This window comes from Mus caroli, unplaced genomic scaffold, assembly GCF_900094665.2.
Source record: "Mus caroli unplaced genomic scaffold, CAROLI_EIJ_v1.1 scaffold_7515_1, whole genome shotgun sequence".
Lineage (NCBI taxonomy): Eukaryota > Metazoa > Chordata > Mammalia > Rodentia > Muridae > Mus > Mus caroli.
In genome coordinates this window covers 1,902-25,956 of record NW_018390138.1, presented here as the reverse complement: position 1 = coordinate 25,956, position 24,055 = coordinate 1,902, and the positions used below count along the sequence as shown (strand labels likewise).

General features: G+C 39.9%; 1 pseudogene; it reads left to right on the top strand.

The window, feature by feature from the left end:
- Positions 1-23,816, top strand: part of LOC110288501 — a 25,703-nt pseudogene extending 1,887 nt beyond the window's left edge.
- The last annotated feature ends 239 nt before the right edge of the window (positions 23,817-24,055 follow it).

The following is a 24,055-nucleotide window of genomic DNA, read 5'->3' as shown; positions in this document are numbered from 1 at the left end:
AAAAAAAAAAAAAAAAAAAAAAAAAAAAAAAAAAAAAAAAATGTGTTTGCTTAGATGCAACTCCTTATTGAAATGAGATTTAAGTGACTACAGGCTTAATCCATTTCCCCCTCTTTCTGTTTATTCTGCTTTGCTTGAAACTCATCCTTCATTTTCCATCTCATGTTCTTCCTTCCTGTCACGCCTTCCCCATAATAGACTCTGTCCTTGAATCACATAAGGTGGAGTAGAAGTGATAGCTAGCAATTCAGATTCTAAGCTGTTTTGCTTAGTTAATGTTTTCATAGTTTAAAATTATTTATTTTTATTGTCAGATGGGTCTGTAGTGTACGTGTTTTTATATGGCAAGCATGTGCTTTTGTGCTGAGCTTCGACCACATCTTGATTTTTCAAATTCTGGATGCATTATCATTCTCTTTCCAAGGATGGTACTACTCATGATGATAATACTGCTGACCCTTCTCAGTCATTGGATGGCAGCTGCTGACCTTCTTTCTCCCTGATGTGTTTGTTGTGACATAAGTTAAGTAAACTGTGAGTCCTTTGCCTGTATGCATGAATATAAACTTCATGTGTGCCCAGTCCTCACAGTAGTCAGAGATGGCCTGAGATCTCCTGTAAGAGGAAGAATTGATAGCTGTGGGTCCCTGAAAATACAGGCAGGAACTTGAGCTCACATATTTGTTGGGCCAGCAAGAGCTTTTCATGTAGTGTGTAGCCTTTTAACTACCTCTTCTTTTTGTTGTTGTTGTTGTTGTTTTGTATTTTTGTTTGGTTTTTCGAGACAGGGTTTCTCTGTATAGCCCTGGCTTTCCTGGAACTCACTTTGTAGACCAGGCTGGCCTCCAACTCAGAAATCCTCCTGTCTCTGCTTCCCAAGTGCTGGGATTAAAGTCGTGCATTCCCACCACCCAGCAACTACCTCTTCTTAAGCTCCAGACATCAATATTGCCAGCCCCAAGTCTGGTTCCCTTCACTCCATGGATTAAAATCACACACACACACACACACACACACACACACACACACACACACACTAATATTTTTACCCTGCCTTATGGCTCATTGGCTGGGCTTTTCCCTGCCTCTCGCAGCTATTGTGTCCTTTTTAATACTTGCTCAACAGTCTAAATCTTTCATTAACTTATTTGGTGTTACCTTCTCCTTGCTCCACATCTAAAATCTGCCCTCAGCCTAGTTGCCCTGGTTCCTTCTCCTTGCTCAACACCCTAAGTCTGCTCTCAGCTTAGTTGCATTTCTAAGCTACCATCTGGGAAGGTGTCCAGTGCCTTCTCCAGGGGGATCTCACCTGGCTGGTGACTCTCTCACCCTTCCAAGCATGGCCAATCTCCCTTTCCTGCTTCCTGCCTCTTTTTCCTTCACCTTCAGGAACCTAGAAATCCTGCCTCTTCCATCCTTCCATTGGCTGCTCGCCACTTTATTGATGGTTCAAGTGCTAATTGGAGAAAAGGACCTTCAGAGTTTACAGGCCAAATCCCAGTCAGAGCATCAGAACCATGCCCTACACTGCACTTCTGAGCTATCTCTACCTCCCTTTGTTTACCTCTAATCAACATTAACATTACTAGTATTTTCTTCTGTCCAATTATAACTGTTTAAGCATATATTCCTTTTTGATAGTATCTTATTAATGTTATAGTGTGAACTGGTGCACCTCAGGTTTCTGGAAGATGAATTCAGAACTAGATTGTATGTATCACTCTATTAAGAATTTCACTAAAAACCTATGAGTTCTTTCTAACTTTCTGGTTAGGTTGATGAACTCTGGCAAGGGACAATTCTTACTTTGAACCTTTGTCTGTCCTAGAACTCTTTGGATACATCACACTGGTGTCCAACTCAATGTAATACTTCTGCCTCTGTCCCCTGACTGCAGTGTTAACGACATAAGGCAGTAGACCCAGCATGCTTACTGATTTTTACGTTTAGTAATTGTTAATGTTACTACAATTTCTTTGATGTGTGGTAAGCACTATTGATCTTGTAGAACTTGTCTCCTCTTTATATCTGTAACTGACATTTCTCTAGTAGGCTACATCCTATTCAAAGGGCTGAGAAATGACAAGGGTGAACTTCATTATTAAGTATCTTTCTAATATGACTTAGTAGTTACAGTAGAACTTGGGTGTGAGTAAATAAGTGGGACAGGCCCCAGAATTATATGAACACAATGCCTATGAAGAATAGATGCCCGATGTTGTTTCTATTGTGCTTTCTTTTGTACACGTTTTTGGGATGCTCTAGAATGCAGTGACTTATGAGGACGTGCATGTGAACTTCACTCACGAGGAGTGGGCTCTGCTGGATCCTTCTCAGAAGAAGCTCTACAAAGATGTCATGCTGGAGACCTACAGCAACCTCAATGCTATAGGTAAGACTATGAATTCCCTTTCCTGTTTTAAAACTGGAAAAAAACAGTTTGTTTCTTTTGATGCACATCTGTAATTTCAATAGAGATGGATGAAGAATTTTGTGAATAAATCATGCATAATTCTAAGGTTCATTAAAGATAGTAACTTATATTTTACCTAATTTCCACACATACATTTCCTGTTACTCTATTTTAGGATTTAATTGGGACGACAAAACTACTGAAGAACATTGTCCAAGTTCTAGGAGATAGAGAAGGTAATTTTCTTTCTTTCATTTTTATTTATTTTTACTTTTATTTTTTATTAGATAATTTCTTTATTTACATTTCAAATACTATCCCCTTTCCTAGTTTCCCCTGAAAATCCCTTATTCCTTCTCCCCTTCTCCTCCCCCTGCTCCCCATTGCAACCACTCCTGCTTCCTGGCTCTAGTATTCCCTTATAATGGAGCATAGAACCTTCACAGGAGCAAGGGCCTCTCCTCCCATTGATGACTGACTAGGCCATCCTCTGCTACATATGCAGCTAGAGCCATGAGTTCCACCATGTGTTTTCTTTGATTGGTTGTTTAGTCTCAAGGAGCTCTAGGGGTACTGGTTAGTTCATATTGTTGTTCCTCTTATGGGACTGCAAACCAATTCAGCTCCTTGGGTATTTTCTCTAGCTCTTTCATTAGGGACCCCCTTCTCTGTCCAATGGATGACTGTGAATATCAACTTCTGTATTTGTCAGGCACTGGCAGAGCTTCACAGGATACAGCTATATCAGGCTTCTGTCAGGAAACTCTTGTTAAAATCTACAATAGTGTCTGGGTTTGGTGGTTGTTTCTGGGATGGATCCCCAGGTGTGGTAGTCTCTGGATGGTCTTTCCTTCAGTCCCTGCTCTGAATATTGTCTTTGTAGCTCCTTCAATGGGTATTTTTACCCCTTCTAATAAGGATTGAAGTATCCACACTTTGGTCTTTCTTCTCCTTGAGTTTCATGTGTTTTGCAAATTATATCTTGGGTATTCTGAGCTTCTGGACTAATATCCACTTATCAGTGAGTGCATATCATGTGTGTTCTTTTGTCATTGGGTTACTTCACTTAGGATGATATCCTCCAGATCAGTCCATTTGTCTAAAAATTTCATAATTTCATTGTTTTTAATAGCTGTGTATTCCATTCTGTAAATGTATCACATTTTCTGTATCCATTCCTCTGTTGAGGGACAACCTGGTTCTTTTCAGCTTCTGGCTATTATAAATAAGGCTGCTATGAACATAGTGGAGCCTGTGTCTGTCCTTATTACAAGTTGGAGCATATTCTGGGTATATGCCCAGGAGTGGTATTGCATGATCTTCCAGGCGTACTATGTCCAATTTTCTGAGGAACTGCCAAACTGATATCCAGAGTGGTTGTACCAGCTTTCAATCCCACCAGCAATTGAGGAGTGTTTCTCTTTCTCCACATCCTCACCAGCATCTGCTGTCACCTGTGTTTTTGATCTTGGGTATTCTAACTGGTGTGAGATGGAATCTCAGGGTTGTTTTGATTTGCATTTCCCTGATGATCAAGTGTGTTGAATATTTTTTAGGTGTTTCTCAGCCACTCAATATTCTTTGTTTATCTCTGTACCCCATTTTTTAATAGTGTTATTTGGTTTTCTGGAGGCTTACTTATTGAGTTCTTTGTATATATTGGATATTAGCCCTGTGTTGGATTTAGGATTGGTAAAGATCTTTTCCCAATCTCTTGGTTGCCTCTTGGTCTTATTGATAGTGTCCTTTGCCTTACAGAAGCTTTGCAATTTTATGAGGTCCCATTTGTTGATTCTTGATCTTAGAGCAGAAGCCATTGCTGTTCTGTTCAGGAATTTTTGGTTGGTACCAATATCTTCGAGGCTCTTCTCCACTTTCTCCTCTATAAGTTTCAGCGTGTCTGGTTTTATGTGGAGTTCCTTGATCCACTTAGACTTGAGCTTTGTACAAGGAGATAAAAATGGATCAATTTGCATTCTTCTACATGCTAGCCACCATTTGAGCCAGCACTATTTGTTGAAAATGCTGGCTTTTTTCCACTGGATGGTTTTAGCTCCTTTGTCAAAGATCAAGTGACCATAGGTGTATGGGTTCATTTCTGGGTCTTCAATTCTAATCCATTGATCTACCTGTCTTTTACTGAACCCATACCATGCAGTTTTTATCACAATTGCTCTGTAGTACTGCTTGAGGTCAGGCATGGTGATTCCACCAGAGGTTCTTTTATTGTTGAGAATAGTTTTTGATATCCTAGGTCTTTTGTTATTCCTGATGAATTTGCAAATTGCTCTTTCTAACTCTGTGAAAAATTGAGTTGGAATTTTGATGGAAATTGTTTGCATTGGGTCTGAAGATTGCTTTCAGCAGGATAGCCATTTTTACTAGATTACTCCTGCCAATCCATGAGCATGGGAGATCTTTCCATCTTCTGAGATCTTCTTTGATTTCTTTCTTCAGAGTCTTGAAGTTCTTATCATACAGATCTTTCACTTGCTTAGAGTCATACCAAGGTATTTTTTTTATTATTTGTGATTATTTTGAAAGGTTTGTTTCCCTAATTTCCTTCTCAGCCTGTTTATCCTTTGTGTAGACAAAGGCCACTGGTTTGTTTGAGTTAATTTTATATCCAGCTACTTCACTCAAGTTGTTTATCAGCTGAAGGAGTTCTCTGGTGGAATTTTTGGGGTCACTTATGTATACTATCATATCATCTGCAAAGAGTGATATTTTGACTTCTTTCTTTCCAATTTGTATCCCTTTGATCCACTTTTGTTGTCTAATTGCTATGGATAGGACTTTGAGTACTATATTGATTAGGTGGGGAGAGAATGGGCAGCCTTGTCTAGTCTCTGATTTTAGTGGGATTGCTTCAACTTTCTCTGCATTTAGTTTGATGTTGGCTACTGTTTGCTGTATATTGCTTTTATTATATTTAAGTGTCGTCCTTGAATTCCTGATCTTTTCAAGACTTTTATCATGAATGGGTGCTGGATTTTGCCAAATGCTTTCTTAGCATATAATGAGATGATCATGTGTTTTTTTTTCTTTCAGTTTTTTTATATACTGGATTATGTTGATGGATTTCTATATATTGAACCAACCTTTCATCCCTTGGATGAATCCTACTTGATCATGATGGATAATTGTTTTGATGTGTTCTAGGATTTGGTTTGCAAGAATTTTACTGAGTATTTTCTCATTGATATTCATAAGGGAAATTGGTCTGAAGTTCTCTTTCTTTCTCGGGTCTTTGTGTGGTTTAGGTATCAGAGTAATTGTGGCTTCATAGAATGCAGAAGGTAGTTTTCATGTGCAAGCTCATACAAATATGCCTCTGAAGAAATTTTAATGTGTGCTGAAAGTTTTAAAGAAAAGCAGCAGTGTAAATAAGTACAACTATAAGTGTATTGGTTATTCCTACATTCTAACAAAACCATAGTCCTCAGGGTCCTGCATCTGATTTGTTTTTGCAAGGCTTCCTTTAAGAAAGAGGACACGGAAATAGTGTATATCATCACTTGAAACATAGCCATATTAGATCTACACTGTACAGCTGGCAATCCATTTCTTCTCATTATGTAAAAGCCATACACATTAAAATGTAGTACATATAGGACCAAAATCTTCTAAGAAGCAAATAGTCTATAGTAAAGATAGTGTTACTCGTATATTTGTAGTAACATTGCTAAGTTGATTGAGACGAGAAGCTTTTGGGAGGTAAGAATGATGTTGTACCGTAACCTTAGTCCCTATATCACATATCACTGAGGAACAAAATATTATACTCACTGAACAAAATGTTAAAACTTTTTAGTTGCTTGTTGTCCTTTTATAGATGTATCATATATCCTAATGGATACCTGCCACGTGTACTTAAGGGATATTGAATGAAATAGTGTACCTCCCTCTGTCTCCCAGAACAATTAGAAGACATGCATTTGCTTGCAGTTAGGATGGATTTTTGAATGTGATACAAGTTTCATATCATTGGTTTTCCAGCTTCATTGACAATACATCAGCAACCTCATTCTATAGAAAATTCTCTTGAGTCCTAGAAATGTGGAAATGCTTTTCTTTCTTCTGATTCACAATACTATATTTGCAAATATAGAATGACCCACAGTCTAGGAAAAATTGGAATATACTTAGTATGGTAAAGGTCTGAGTTCTCCCTCTTCTGTTCAAATATGGGAAATCCCTCTAATAGAAAAAGAATATATATAGCTGAACCATGTAATACATGCTCATTCCTTCTCAGGTATCCTTGAAGATAAAAACCAACCCATAATGAAGGAGTAACAGCATGAATATAAGCAAAGTGATAAAAATCTTAAGATCTAATTCCTCTTTATATTTAGACAAATAGTACCATTAAATCATACAGGTGAAAGTATTCGTCAGTGAGATAAAGCTTTCACATGTGCCATTTTTTTCCTCAGGCATGAAAGAAGTCAGAGTGCAGAGAGAGCGTCTGAATATACTCAATGTGATAAAGTCTTTTTTTTTTTTTATGCTCACAGTCATGCTCAAAGGCATGAAAGGATTCATAGAGAAAAGAAATCCCATGGAGTGATTCAATTTGTTGAAGCCTTTGCTCAACATTGTCTTCAACTTTGTAAAAGAGCACAAACTGGAAAGAAACTCTATGAATGGAAGCAATGTGGTAAAGCCTTTGAAGATCACAGTCATCTTAAAAGCTATGAAGGAATTCATACGGGAGAGAAACCTTATGAATGTCATCAGTGTGAAAAAGCCTTTTCAAGTCACAGTATTCTCCTACGACCTAAAGGAACACATACTGGAGAGAAATGCTATGAATGTAATCTGTGTGGTAAAGCCTTTTTACAACACAGTCGGCTTAAAAGGCATGGAAGAATTCATACTGGAGAAAAACTCTACAGATGTAAAAACTGTGAGAAAGCCTTTTCACAACATAGTCACCTCCAGTCACATAGAAGAATTCATAATGGAGAGAAACCCTACAAATGTAATAAATGTGAGAAAGCCTTTTTACAACACTATAACCTCCAAAGACATAAAAGAATACATATTGGATAGAAACCCAATGAATGTGGTCTATGTGTGAAAGCCTGTGTATGTCACAGGTACCTTAAAAAGCATAAAAAAAATTCATACTGTAAAGAAAGCTTATGGACGTATATAATATGGTAAAATCTACAAATATCCATAGTCTTTTTTTTTTTTTTTTTGGTTTTTTGAGACAGGGTTTCTCTGTGTAGCCCCGGCTGTCCTGGAACTCACTCTGTAGACCAGACTGGCCTCGAACTCAGAAATCCACATGCCTCTGCCTCCCGAGTGCTGGGATTAAAGGTGTGCGCCACCAACGCCCGGCCCATAGTCTTAATCATCATGAACATATTTGTATTGGCAAGAAATCCTCTTTATATTAACTGTATGCTAAAACCTATCCCAACATACTTATCTCCTAATGCATCAAGGAGCACATACTGGGGAGACAGAGGTGTGTATAGGGGGGAACTTATGAATGTACACAATGTTCCATGCTGCAGGGAAGCCCTACAAATGTAGTCATTCTGATAAAATTTTGCACTTCACAGTATGTTTCTGTAAGAGGAAAGCCATTAGCTTATACTAAATCTGTTAACATTTGCATGTCACAGTAATTTTTCAACCTCTAAGAACTCATAAGTAGGGCAGTCTAGGACTCTGATGGACTAGGAACAGTTTTTAGCCAATCCACTTTCATTAAGTTACACAAAATTATTTATTCCTGAGAAAAACTCTAGCAAGTGTCAACTATCTGCTCAAATATGATGATGTCTCTATTTTTTTAAATGTGTAAATTCATAGGTTCAAAAGCCCTTTCAATTTCATTGATAAGATACTGGTTTAAATTTCACAGTTTATTAAATTTCATATTCCACTAAACTCATTCATGTGTAAAACTTTAGGTGCATATTTGTGTGTTTTCTGTTAATATGATAAAACATTTTAAGTATTGTAGAAAAATCCCAAACCAGGGTTTCCACCCCACCTTTGGCCGTTTATTTTTCAGGTAAAAGACACACAGCCTTTATATTTATAATAAGCCTTAATCAGCACATGAGCTTGGCAGATATTTATGCTCTATGCTATTATGTCTATTTCCCAGCCAATGATTTCATCCTAGAATTTGCCTTGCTTCATCTAGGCTATGCTTTGTCTGTGGCTTTGTGTGATTGTGTGAATGCTGATTTCCAGAAAATTAAGCTGTTGTATAGCAGAAAATATAGGAAGATGGAAAACGCTGACCTGGTTCCTGGGAATAAACTTTTCTTAATTGCTTGGCCAAGTTTCTAGGCATGTAAATATTTTACAGTATTTTACATCATCTTCATGTCAGGAAATTGAAAACACTTATACAAGAGAAAAACCCTATGTATGTTGATGATCTCATTAGAGACTATAGACACCATAGTTGTTTTTGATATTAGGGAAAAAACTCTGTTTCATTTCTTCTTCATCACGGCCTTGAAGGGAGTAAATTATTTCCCATGTTCACACAAGTGTTATAGTGGAGATCACCAATCTTAGTGGTGGTTTTTATTTTCAACCTTTTGGAATTGATATTCAAGTTTGTTCCATGACTTTCAAATCCATTTACAGATGTTTATTAGGGGATCCTTGAGTTCATTCTGTGACTTCAGTTCACCTTTATTTCAACTTTACTTGTTGAAAGGTATTTTTCTGCTGCAATGATTTTAGTTGGATACTCCTCTTCTAAGTGGTCCATTCTTTAAATATGAGAATCTGTGTGATTATACATTTCCAGTAAGGTTGCTAGTAAAAGCATGGTGATCTCTGTTTGTTGTTTCAATTTATTCATGAACTTCTTTGAGATATTGTTGTTTATTATCCAGCCTGGCTTTGTTGTCAGTCTTTAGTCAGCATTTCGTTTTACCTCTTGATACTCATGTGTCAGCCTTCTGAGTACAACTCCAGAGATAGGAGATGTATGCTCAGTGTGTCCTTTTTCTTTAATGTGTTTTAATAATATTAATGTTAAAGTGCTTAATGGATGGAAATAGAAAGAACAATGAAATTCCTATCATATTCCTCTATCTCATAGAAATGTAGACTAATCAGCAATCAACTGTATATCTCACAACAGAGCTTGCTATGCAATGTGTGTGTCTATATTATTTGTCAGCCCATGCTTCTTCATGTCCTGTGAGTTATGGAGTTGGCACTTCATCTTGAGCTACTTCTGTCTTTTAAGGAAATTACCTGCAGATGTAGGATGATGTAAGTGCAGTGAGATTTTTATATTTTTTGACTTTGAGTCTGTGTAGGATGTGGTGATGTGCTTTTAGGTCAGCACAGATATGTGGAGACTGGAAGACTTTTTGGCTTCTACTTTTGGACACCATTATGTGGAGATCAAGGTCAGGTTACCAGCCTTGCTCACCTTAGACCTTTCCCATTGAGCCTTCTCACTAATGCTCAAAGAAATGGAGAGATTACATCAGTAGGATACTGTTTTCTTTTCAGACTATAAACAATAAAGTACTTTTTTATTTTCAGACTGTTAACAAAACAGCCTTCAGAATGACAGCAAATGTGGAATACAAATTTTGTTCTTGCTTGTCTTCTCTTTGAGCATTAACTCAAGCTGAATGTAGGCTGTTACTAAAAGATTTTTTGAAAAAAAATAATCTTTTAAATGTGTGGAATAATTTCTTCCAAGAGATACATATTGATTCTAGAGCAGCTGCTTCCAGTCTAGAATGAGATGGAGAAAAGCTGCTCTTGTTGACTCTGGTGGCCTTGATCCCACTGTTGCTCCTGAGGGCAATAACATGTCTTCTTGACTAACCTAGCTAAGCCCTTCAATTATCTGGGTGTCCCACCACTCAGTTTTTCAGTTACCCATTTGAATCATGTTGTCAACTTTGCATCACAGCAAGAGGAAAAGGATTTGGATGTGGACTATGGCTTTTAACTTCACACGAGAATGAGAGTAGTCTCTTGTACAATTCACAGGGAGAAATATTGTAAGCAATCAGCTGCTAGAGTCACAATTATGCAAAAGTACCTCATTGTGACATGCTGAAGGATTTCATAATTTCCCTGCATGTATTAATAATTCTCATTGAAAGAACCTAGTGGGGAAACCCCCACTCAACTCCCGATTTTGCATGCACCCAAGAATCACGAACAGAACACACCACCTTGATGTAACAACACGAGGTATTTTCATGGTGGAGCTCCGGGTCAAAATGTATCTAATACAGGAGACAGTGGATTTGACCACGAGGCTTGGAAGCTAGGGGTTTTTATAGGAAAGGAGTCGGGCTGGGGGAGGAATTGGCGCGGTTTCACATGATTGGTCCATTTAAACATCAGCAGCCTGTTAACATTTAACTTAGGTCAGAGGGCTGGTAGATAGGGAGGCAACAGGCCTGCCCGGGCATGTCCTGGTCTGTTCTGCTATGTTCTCAGCCCCAGGTTTCAAAGCTCACAAACAACTCTTTGGGCTATTTGACATAAATTACATGAATCACAGGTCTCAAGTTTTATTTCCTTTCAACGTCGGCTGTGTGGTGGTGGTGCATGCCTTTAATCGTAGCACTTGGGAGGCAGAGAAAGGCAGATTTCTGAGTTCGAGGCCAGCCTGGTCTACAGAGCTTGTTCCAGGACAGCCAGGGCTACACAGAGAAACCCTGTCTTGAAAAAAACCCAAAAAACAAAAACAAAAACAAAAAACAAAAAACAAAATTCATGTCACGTGCCTACCAGATTTGTATGCATAGATTTTGGGGAGATGTGGTTGATCCAGTGAATATTGAGTTTACCAGTAGAGGGTGTGCCCTGCAGATATGTTTTATTCACTTTCATAGGTAATTCATCTCAGAGGGGTGAGAAACAGGCCATTGGTTTTAACTGTGTGTATTTGTGATGTTTCCTATATGCTTGGCCCAGGGTGTGTCACTGTTGGAGCTGTGGCCTTGTAGGTGTGTGCTTTAATACCCTTGTCCTAGCTGTCTGGGAGCCAGTATTCTGCTAGCAGTCTTCAGATGAAGATGGAGAACCCTCAGCTCCCCCTGCACCATGCTTGCCTGGACAGAGCTATGCTCCTACCTTGATGCTAATTGACTGAAACTTTGAAACTGTAAGCCAGCCCCAATTAGATCTTTGCCTTATAAGAGCTGCTTTGGGGCTGGTGAGATGGCTCAGTGGGTAAGAGCACTCGACTGCTCTTCCAAAGGTCCAGAGTTCAAATCCCAGCAACCACATGGTGGCTAACAACCATCTGTAACGAGATCTGGCGCCCTCTTCTGGAGTGAAGACAGCTACAGTGTACTTACATATAATAAATAAATCTAAAAAAAAAAAAAAAGTTGCTTTGTTCATGGTGTCTGTTCAGTAAAACCCTAACTAAGGAGTAAAATCCTAACTTAGACATTGTATGTTTACATATCTTAGAAGTTTACATTGCATTTAGGGGCAAGATTAAATAGTACCTTCTTAATGCCATTCTCTTTGCAGGGGAATGGCTCAAGATTTATTTATTTATTTATTACATGTAACTACAATGTAGTTGTAGAGGGCATCAGATCTTCTTACAGATGGTTGTGAGCCACATGTGGTTGCTGGGATTTGAATTCAGGACCTTCAGAAGTTTTTGTAACTGCTGAGCCATCTCTCCAGCCCTGCCTTCTCCTTTTCAAAGTTAGTACAGCTACGTAGATTTTTTTTCAGCATATTTGTCTTTTTTAAGACTCAACAATTGATTTCACTTTTTAAAAAAATTATTTATTTTCAACTTAAATCCCAGTATCAGCCCCTCTTTTCCAACCACCCTCTCGCAGCTCCTCTCCACATTCCCTTTTGAGATGGAGGAACCAGTCCTGTGTATGATCCTCAACTCTGCCGCCCCTCAACCCCTCTAGCCTGAACACATCATTCTCTACAGGACTAGGCACATCTTCTCACTGAGGCCAGATATGACAGCCCAGTTAGGGTAATGGAATCCACAGGCAGGCATCAAATCAGAGACAGCCACCACTATAGTTGTTGGGGAATCCACATTAAAACCAATATGTACCTCTGTTACATATATGAGAGGGGGCCTAGGTCCAGTTCATGCTTACAATTTGGATGGTTGTTCAGTCTCTGGGATCCTTCAAGATTCCAGGGTAGTAGATTCTATTGGTCTTCCTGTGGATTCCCTATCTTTGGATCCCTCAATCTTTTCCTGAACTCTTCCAAACACATCTCTGCATGTATTTCTGTTAGCTGTTCATTAGAGTCTCTCAGAAGTGAGGTTTGCTAGTATCCTGTCAGCTAGCATAACATGATATCATTAATACTGTGAGGGATTGGTTCTTGTCCATGGAATGGTTCTCAATTTGGGCCAGTTATTGATTGACCACTTCTTCCTTCTTTGCTCTCTTCTCCCTATTTGTCTTATAGAGAGGGCAGGTTTTAGAAGGAAGTTTGTGTGTACACACACACACACACACACACACACACATATATATATATATATATATATATATATATATATATATATACACACATATATATATATATATATATATATATATATATATATATATAGAGAGAGAGAGAGAGAGAGAGACAGACAGACAGACAGACAGACAGACAGAGATAGACAGAGAGAGTAGAGAATAGAGTTTATTCAGCACAGGGGAGGGGAGTTAAGCAGGTAGTAGAGATAGACAAGGGCAGAGAGAGAACAGAGGAGTAGAGGCTGGACATGAGCACTGGAGAGAGATGGGGAGAGGAATGGGGTGAAAGGGGGAGCAGGAGGGAGAGGAAAGAGCTAGACCAAGAAGTCAAGAGTAGATCGAAGATTTTTTTGGGTGAGGTAATGTCCTTATTTCTCCAATGGGAGACCTGCTTGTCTACAGGAAGTGGCCAATTCATGATCTACATCTTCCAGTCCTAGGAGTTTTAGCTAAAGGCTTGCAATAGTCATCTTGGATATGTGGAGACTGGAAGATGACTTTGTGTGATCACATTTGGCCATCGTTATATATGATCAATATTAGTTTGCCAACCTTGCACACCAGATGTGTTTCACACTGAGCCTTCTCATAGATGCTCAAATAAGATTAGGTGAACGGTCCCTCCATCAGGACTTAGTTATTCCATGGCTGTAGGAGGACCGAGGCCTGTAAGAGAAACGGGCGGAGAAAGGGAAGCGAGACCAAGCAAAGAGTTCAAGGTCTGTTTAATGGAGGCTAAGAGCCTGGTTATAAGCACACAATGAGAAAAAATAGGGAGGTGTCAAGGGGGTATAATAAAATACAGAGAAAGGGATGGACATCTGGGGCAGATGCTGATTGCAGGCTTCAAACATCTTGCAGCTTCTCTTGGAATGTAGGCCCTAAAACAGTCCCAGGCAGCCATCAAACATCTTTTAGCTTATCTTGGAGTGCCATAAACTGTCCCAGGCACCAAATGGAGACATAAAGGAGGAGGTGAAGCTGGCAGTCCCAGGCGCCAGGTGGAGACAATGAAGGAGGGGGTGACATAACTCCCTTCAAAGGGTCAGCCAGATCTTCAGGTTGAGAGTTGTTGAGGGTCTAGTTTCCCACAGTTTGTTCCTTCACAGTGAACCAAACATTTACCAGAAATCATTGCTTTCCTTTTAGATTGTAACCATATTGCTCTATAAGGATGGAGGAAAACAGTATAAGGTGAGAACACATTTTACCTTCAAAAGAAAATGATGTACTGCTAAGTCCTTTTAAAAATGTGTCATTTTATTCTTAGGTGGGAACCCTTCTTTAGAACACTTTTCTCAGCACCACAAATGAATGCCAGACAACTGTCTTAGTGGGTACAGCTAGTTGCTTCTAAACCTGATGACCTGAGTTCAGTCAGTGAGAGACCCATATTATCTACAATTTCTTTCTTTCTTCCTTCCTTCCTTCCTTCCTTCCTTTCTTTCTTTCTTTCTTTCTTAATTTTTTTTTTTTTTTTGAGACAGAGTTTCTCTGTATAGGCCTGGCTGTCCTGGAACTCATTTTGTAGACCAGGCTGGCTTCGAACTCAGAAATCTGCCTGCCTCTGCCTCCCAAGTGCTGGGATTAAAGACATGCACCACCTCCAGGCTGCTTATTTCTATACTTAGGTTTTGTCTTATGCATGTCACACATCAGCAGTATATAACTGTGTTAAACAAAATAAGAAACAACGGTGTGAGTTGCAGCCAAAACCTCTTTGGGTTGTACCTCTAGAACTCCCATAATGGAACTAGATATTAGACAGCTGTAAGGTGCTTTCTCACTGCTGCCTACACCCATGGCACAGCTGTATATCCACAAACACAGGTGAAACAATTTCCCATGGAGGAAATTAACAAAGCCAAGAAAATAACCCCATTTTTGAAAACATGAATTGATTTGCCAGGGCTGGTGTGATGGCTCAGTGGGTAAGAGCACCTGACTGCTCTTCCGAAGTTCTGGAGTTCAAATCCCAGCAACCACATGGTGGCTCACAACCATCCGTAACGAAATCTGACTCCTCTTCTGGAGTGTCTGAAGACAGTGACAGTGTACTTACATATAATAAAAAAATAAATAAATATATCTTTAAAAAAAAGAAATGATTTGCCAGTTTAAATTATTACTATTACATTTCAGTAATACTGATCATCAAAACCATGAGGTTTACTCTTCAGTCCTTACCTTGTCATTTGTTCTTTGGTTCAAATGTAAGTCATTTAAAAAACATCTCAGCTCATCTTAGAGGTGCATACCTGTAAACCTATGACATTAGAGATGGTGGTAGGACTGTCTCTGAGTTTTAGGCCAGGGCCGTGTACATAGTGAGTTCTTAGACATGTTTTATAGTGACATTCTGTCTCAAAAAAAAAAAAAAAAATCCAAAAAGAAAGAGAAAAGAAAAATCGAAAAAATTCATTTTATTAAAAATTTTCTAATACAATCTGTATGTTTTCTGGACTCATTTGGCAGCAGTAGGAGCCCACATGCACACCTGTCAATGCATGTCAGGTGTACCTCTGATGTAATTTATGCTTTTTGTCATGAGAGAAGAGTACCATGCATGTATGAAGATTGACTAGCTGAATTGGATCCTATTCTGGTTCCTTAATGCCTGTAAAACATTCATTTCTGAATTCTGAGTGGTGGTGATTCTAGGTGACATCAAGGCTGGTGTCAGGGCACCTGGGACCTCAAAACAGAGGTCACTCTAGAACTTTGGAAGTCAGGCATTTCGAAAGAACTTTAGAGTATGGATTTTGAGGGTGGTTGAGGCTTTGATTTTAAAAGAAAGAGGAAGAAAAGGCCCTCTGGAGTGCAATGCTTGGGGTGTAGCTGAACACCAGCTGCCTTCTATTGTATTCTCTGTATCCATTCAGCTGTGGTGGGTCAGTCCTTTCCTGTTCTTCCCCTCTTTTTATCAGGCAACTACAATGATCAGTCTATGATATCGCCTTGCATACCCCCTGGGGTGTCTCCAATTAGGCCATAAAGCCTCTCTGTCACTACCCCATTATCCCTGTATAATACCTGGATGGTAGGAATTGGATACTCAGCTCTCCCTTTGGTTGTGTGCTACACTCTCCAGTCGAGTCAACTGGACAGGCCGGAAAGGCTTAAAAGTCACTCATGAGGCAAAAGGGCTTCAAGGAAGCTCTCCTCCCGGAGTCTAGCGTTCCCTACCCATACAGTAATTTTTCATTCCCGAGTTCCATTCCCGAGTTAGTCTAGTGTACGGATCCACGTGCTCTCTTTCAATATTTTCCTATCATAAGTGCCTTTTAAGATTGAATTCTGACATAGCTAAACCAGTGTTCCAACAGTCCTAGTTCGTCCTTAGCAAGACCTTGGGCTTGGATTTCAGTACTGCCCCTGGTATTACACTATCTCTTTGAGTAAAAGTTAGGTCACTGCCCTTCACAGGAATCTACCATCACCTAGGAAGAAAGAAGTTTCTGACCATAGGGGAAACCAGAATAGATGCTTAGAATTATAGCTGAATTACACCTATTTACAGGAATTTACAATGGTTTAGGAAGCAGATCGGGCTGTGGTTTTAGAGTATTGCATTATTCATGAGATGGTTAGCTAAAACGGAACTCCCTAGATAGAACCATGACTTGGGTGTGAAAGCCCTTGCCCTAGGGGTGAAAAGTTCTCACACCTGGCTTCTAAGACTATAGCTGACCTTAGATAGGGCTGACTTTGTCTCAATTATTTTATTGCCCAGTTCCTTCTGATCTTTGCATTTTCATTCCTCTGTTCTGTGTAAGAATCATTAAGCATCCGGTTACCTCAATTGTACCTTGCGGGTATGTCACCCAATTTCTTTATTGTCTTCTGTATAAAAGTCTGAAGCTCGAATTGTAAATTACATTCAGAGTCTACACACAAACTCTCCTGTGTGTGCCTGTTTGTCACTCATCCACACTTTGCCCACCCTCGTTGAGAGACCCCGTTCCATGCAGACACAGGGACCCAGAGGGTCTGCGGCAGTTGTGGTGTAGTGTTACAGTGGACGTCAAGAATTTTGAATTTTCCTTGGAATCTCATTTGTGTAAATGACTTTTCCCTCTAGTTAAGGACTTCTGTGTATAATAAATGTTTATTTGTTAACTAAATGCTTTTCAGGAAAGCATGGAGCTAAAATTCTGTTCAGAACTTAGAAAAGGGAGAAAATTCTGTTTCAAATTAGTCACACAGAACAAATATTGTTATTCTGTTTTCAATTCTCATTAGAAATTTCCTTTTTTATTTTATTCAATTTTATTTTTGATATTTGTTTGTTTGTTGACCCGTCCATCAGGGAACCTTCTCCTAAGAACCAAATGGGGGGGTAGAGAAAGATGAGGGTCTTGTGTGAAAAACGACACAGAAACGTTCTGGCTTGCATCAAGACCCCAATGTATTGCGAAAGGCCCAAGGCTTAAATGCACAAGCAAAAGGGGAAATACAGATACTTATCAGTGGGAGGGGTGGGGCAATACAAGCAAAAGGAGAAGTACTTATTAGTGGGAGGGGGGCAATAGAATTACACATTCTTTAGGCAGTTACGCTGGGAAGCAGGAACTTGGTGGTATCAGGGTGTGGTCAGGACATCAGCGATGACTTAGGGGTGGAATATTCTGTGGTTGTTCTCAGAATCGGTGTATTGGTGGCCCACTTTTGACCCCCTTTTCTTCTCGGGGGGAGAGGCCCAATTTAGAGATCAAGAGTTGTCTTAATAGCTCCCAACAGTTTGTTTGTTTGTTTGGTTTGGTTTTTCAAGACTGGGTTTATGTGTATAGCCTTGGCTGTCCTGGAACTCACTTTGTAGACCAGGCTGGCCTCGAACTCAGAAATCTGCCTGCCTCTACCTCATGAGTGCTGGGATTAAAGGCATGTGCCACCACGTCCGGCTTTATTGTTTTATTTTAAAGAATATTCTTACTATGAACCCCTGGATGGCTTAGAACTGTACTATCTGTTCTAGGACATCAGAGAATTCTGCCCACCTTGCCTCCAGATTACCAGCATTATAGGTGGGCATGTCACAGCTAGATAAATCAGTTCTTTTAAGTGGCTTAATAAGGATGATTGGCTGAATCTCTCTGATTAGGGTAGCTAGGACACAGACTGTGGTCCTAGCTTTAGTAACAGAAGTCAATCATGAAATGCAGCCTTCCTGCCCTAAACTCCCCTGTCTTTCACATTAGGAACACTATTGTTTTTCTTTATCATAACATCTGTTATAAGTCACCAAATGACTAGGGCAGATTCTGTCCTTATTCTATAGATGGTGAAACTGAGACTCAGAGTGTTAAGTCAGTACTGAATAGATATGTGGAACTGCTCTTCTTACTCATGATGTGTTTCCAATGACTTAATCAGTGAAATGAAAGCCACCTCAGCCAGGCATGATGGCCCAGGCCTGTAATCATGGTGCTTGAAAAGTGGAGACAGAAAGGGATAGGACAAAAGAGTTGATAAAGTTCCCTCCTTTGACCGTACCTAATATTAGCAATGAACACTGAGGTAATCAATTTTAGATGATTGATAAGTATCCTGCTGGCCCATTTTTGGGTTCAACACCAGGAATTCAAGAATCTGGTTGGGTAAGAAACAGAATTCACTCTCTAGGCATTGAAGCAAGATGTGGTGTTTAAATGAGAATGTTGCCCTTTGCTTCTATGTTGCATACTTATTTTCCAGTACCTGGAAGTCTTTCAGAGGAGTAGGGGAAAAGTATAGGATGATAATTGTGGGGAATTTGGGTGACAGCTACCTCTATATCTAAGGTGGGAGAGGTTTGCCACCACAAAAAGCAAAAAGCTCACTTGCAGCGTTTGGATTCAAGGTAGGTACTTAATCTACTTCACAGAGAAGAGGACCCATCTTATTTTCATCATGATCTGTCATTTGTGCTCCCCAAGTCCTATTGCTTATTAAAGAGTGGAACTCTTAAGTAGGAGAATTAGCCCCAGGCAGTGAGTTCCCTATTTGGCTAATCAATGCAAGTCAGTCAGTCCTTGAATCATACACATAACCAATAAAAATGCAGTGAGCAAGTTTTATTTATGTATTTGAGTCTTCATAGTCACACATGTATGTAACAAGGAAGAAACTGGCAGGGAAGAATTTAGGACGGAGAGGAGAGAAGTAAGGGGATAAATTGTTGAAAGATATTTGAATATGGCTCATAGAAAACCTAATTGGTATTGAAATATCCAAACTTAGGAAGATATTGCCTTTTCAGATTCAGCTAGGTGTGTCTTGGAAAGGTGTATTTTGGGTGTGCCTCTGAAAGCCAAAGCCTCAGTACAATAGAATGCTAAAGAATGGAAAGTGCCTGCCCATTTTGAGGCAAATTACTTGGGAGGGGTCTTGAGGTCTTTGCTGGATGACTTGGGGCAAAGTCAGTTTGGATGGCATTGAGATGCTCTTCTGTAAAGGTGAAAAGTTTCAACTCCTTACAGACTTGACCTGTATCCTCCCACCACTACCTCCCCCTGGAGCTGACCTGCTACAGCCTGCAAAGGATGTAGTAAGGGAGATACAGCCTGGTTTTGTAGCAATAAAACATTTGAGCTTTCGCCTGGTGGGCACTCTTTTTGGACTCTGTCTCTATCTCTTGACTTAGAATAGCATTGTGGAAGCAGAGTGGTAAGAAATAGCAGGACAGAGATGAGACAGGATTTGAAGAAAGAGAGCAAAGGAGCCCTCCTGGGTGAGCTTAAGAGAAAGGTATATTATCTATGTAAACAGGCATAGACAAAGAGATTTTTGAGCATCTAGCAGTGTAGTTGTACATTCAAGCTTGTAAACAGGTGTATTGCATACAGTTAAGGAAATGAAGTTATCTCACTAGGCTAGCATGTTTTTTTACCAAACCTCCCACCTCATTTGACATTATTGGGAATATATCAGAAAAATGTGAAAAGGTAAAGGTTACATGAAGTGGTGTATTATGTTCTAATTTAAATGCATAAAAATTAATTTCATGCCAGGTGTGGTGGCACACGCCTTTAATCCCTGCCCTCAGGAGGCAGTGACTGGCAGATTTCTGAGTTGGAGGGCAGCCTGGTCTACAAAGTGAGTTCCAGGACAGCCAGGGCTATACAGAGAAACCCTGTCTCGAAAAAACAACAAAAAATTAATTTTATAAGAAAAATATAATAAATACAGACATAGGAGCATTGGATGTTGTTCCAGGTAATGCAGGATGCATTGTAAAAAGCCAAATGGCTGTAATTCAATTGCTCTAACTGAAATCCAGAATGATATAATGCCCTCTTCTGACCACTGTAGGTAATGCACACAGACATGTTTCAGCAATAGACTCACATAAGTAAAATAAAAATAAAGTATAAAATATGGAATCTTGGGGATGGAGAGATGGCTCAGTGGTTAAGAGCACTGACTGCTCTTCCAGAGGTCCTGAGTTCAATGCCCAGCAACCACATGGTGGCTCACAACCATCTGCAATGGGATCTGACACCTGCTTCTGGTGTGTCTGAAGATAGCTGCAGTGTACTCACATAAAATAATTAAATAAACTTTTTAAAAAAAATATGGAATCTTCTACAGAGATGTCACAGCCTTGAGACACACAGCATTCCGGATGCACTTCTTCCTGGTCCTACAGAGAAGCACCTTTGGCTTTCCTCTGAACCAAGTTGCTTAGTAAAAAAGCAGCCTCATTCTTAGGTTAGACTAGCTCAGCAAACCTGCTCACTTAATAACGGTAACCACAGTGCTGTTAGGTGATGTTTCCTTGATATTTTCTGTTTGTATTCTCTGTCCATTGTATATGGAGAGTTGTGGCATTGATATATCTTTTAAATTTAATTTTAGATCATACATTATTGACATGAAGGTTGTTTGACTCTGTAAATCTCCATCTGCCTCTGTGACTATTGTTCAAACTATAAGCTGTGGCCCAAACCTAAGAGAGACTTAGGTATAACAGCATATTTGGAACTAAAAATTCTGTTCTAGGCTGGCTCTTCTTTGGGCATCAGTCAAAGATGAATGAGTGATCTTTTCCTATGAAAGGATGCTAATTCTCCAGCCTTTTGGAAAATTATTTCTGAGACAAGGTTTCCTATGGTGAGTCATGTAGCTCTCATTCCACTCTGATATCTCTCAGGGCAGTAGCATTGCTATCCTATTGTTTAAACCAACTAAATTCTTTTCTTTTTTAAAAAGATTTGTTTATTTATTATATGTAAGTACACTCTAGTTGTCTTCAGACACACCAGAAGAGGGTGTCAGATCTCATTAAGGATGGTTGTGAACCACCATGTGGTTGCTTGGATTTGAACTCAGGACCTTTGGAAGAGCAGTCAGTGAGCCATCTCACCAGCCACAACTAAATTCTTAAGTTAACATCTGTACCACCACTGTGTTTTAAAATTATGCATTTGAGTCATGTAATCAACTGTTTATTGAGTCAAGAGGAAAAGCATTTGCATGAGGGGCATAACTTGTGCATTCTGACCAGAATAGGAAGAAGTTTATTGTGTACACTAATGGGGGAAACAGGGTGGGTAATCAGCTGCTGGAGTCGCCATAATGAAAAGTGCCTGATGCTGGCATNGAGGTAATTTTATAATTTTCAGTGTGTCTTAATTCATGTTGGTTAAATGAAAGCAGACTAGATCAGTGGGTGTATGATTTGTGATGTCAGTTAAGCCAGTGAATACTCAAATTGCAGTTAGGTTACTACTGTCCTATGAGATATATGCAATCCTCATTGTAATTTAAGTCAGCTCACACATTTAAAACACAGGACTTCACTGGCTGTAGTTGTGTGTGTCAAGTTACAGGTCTCAACAGGCAACAATCCACATAGAGGCAAGGTCAAACAGTATTGAAAAAATGCTATTCCTTCTACTGGGAAATGGACTGCTCTTTTTAAAGTCAGAATGGCTATGTGTTTTTTCAATAATATTTATGGTTGTAAAAAGTCAATTATTGGTTCCCTTTAAATGCAGCACTGCTCTGATCTCTTACTTGTATCCATTCTGTGATGTTTCCCAGGCACAAGAATTTCTTTCCATTTCTTTTACAAGTGCTGCTTAGGACAAGGTCTCCTGAAGCCCAGGCTGGCTCATGCTATGTAATTGATAATTGCCTTGAACATCTAATCCTGTCTCTAAAGCCACATGATGGGAAGACAGTCCTGCATCTTTTCTAGGCTAGGCTTTGAAGGTGAACGTTTTCCTGGTATGGCTGTACTTGAAATTAGCAATGAGCAGTGAGGTCACCAATTTTCCATCTTGATAGGCACCTTGACTGGCCATTACTCTGGTCTGCAGACCAGGCAATTAATAATCTGGATAAAGGGGCTGGTGAGATGGCTCAGTGGGTAAGAACACTGACTGCTCTTCCCAAGGTCCTGAGTTCAAATCCCAGCAACCACATGGTGGCTCACAACTATCCATAATGAGATCTGGAGTGTCTGAAGTCAGCTACAGTGTAATTATGTATAATAATAAGAAATAAATCTTTGGGCCAGAGCAAGCAGGGACTAAGTGAGTGGGGCTGACCAGTGTGAAGCAGAGGTCTGAAAAATTCAATTCTCCACAGCCACATGAAGGCTCACAACCATCTGTACAGTTACAGTGTACTCATATACATAAAAAAATATATAAATCTAAAAAGAAAGACTTTGGATAAAAACTGAACTTCCTGNCAACTGTTGTTGCCACCAATGCAATTATTTCAAATGACTGTAGTTACAGGATTTCAGTTACCTAAAACCAAACAGATGGGCACTCTGAGGGGTTTTTGTTTTGTTCTTTTTTTTTTTTTTTTTTAACATTTAAGATGGGAAAACCCTTCTTTACTCTGGAGGTTTTGGTTGACAAGAAAAAAAGTAATCTAGGCCAGAACTTCTACTGTGAGCCTACATATATAAAGGATATTGAAGATGGTAGTTCTTTCTCTTTCTCTTCTTCCCACATACTGGCCAGCAAGGTCTTTTAATTTTTCTAGCATTAAGGCTCCATCTTTGGAATTCTGTTAAATGCTGAAAACCAGCTGAGACATACAGGCACTACTGTTTTCTTCAACTCTCCATTGTTACAGTCATTGATTTACTAGTGGGGCCACATTCTGTGAGCCATTCTTATCTCTCCACTTTCTGCATAGTCAGAGAGATCCATGCTCTGAGTTCTGTTCATCTGGAAAACCTTTACTAATACAGACATGTTTTTTCACCTTCCCACATAGGAAGACGTGCTGGCTAACAATAGTGCTCCATAGTGATTGGAATCCATCCCCTGCTTTTCTCCCAGGGTTGTCTGGAGTCTCATAAGTAGCAGTTGAATATTACCTGCGGTTTTCCTGATGTCAGTGTAAAATGAGAGAAGCAAACATCACATTTGGTGTCCTAAAATCTCTCTTTAATTGTAAATATCCTTGGATCTATAGTTTATTCGGCTCCAAGTTGAATAAAGTACTGTGCAAGGTGTGGCTCTTGATTCCTTGGTGGAGGAGGGGGCGGAGCGAGGAGGAGGAGAACCGCTGGCGGCCTTGGAGGAGCAGGAAGAAGAAATTCCTGCTGAGTTCTGGATGACAGAAAGATAGACTATTGGAGGACAGGGCTGAAAGAAAGTCTTGCAGATCTGAAAAGGGTCAGCTCCTGGATAAGAAACCCGAGCTGGGAAGCCCTAAGCTGTGCGCCTTTAACGCACTCTAACCCAAAGGGAGGTGGTCATGTCAATCAAGTCTCACTAACCAATCAGGTCCTCTGGATTGGCCCGCCAATAGAAGTAGAGGCGTGTTCTTCCGTGTACCTTGTTTCCCCTGCTCTCCGTTCCTCTCCGTTGTGAGCAGGCTGAAAGTTTGGTCTGATGTGTTTTGATCTCTGCTGACAGGGGCCTTAGGGAATTGCCAGCGATCTACGACGTGGCGACATGGTGAGCGTGTGACCACTGCCCTTAACGGGAAGGAGCAGGGCATTAAGCAGCTGGAGTCAGGGTGATGGGATGCAGGGGACCAGACCTGGCCGTTCTTGGTTCCTCTTGAGGCAGTTGAAGGGGAAGAGTTTCTGAGGTGAGAAGACTTGGTGTTCAGAGACGTTTAGGGTTGCTGTTTAGTATTAAGACGTTTGCCTATCTTAAGTCTCAGTCGCTTTGCTGCTGAAGCTGACCTGCCT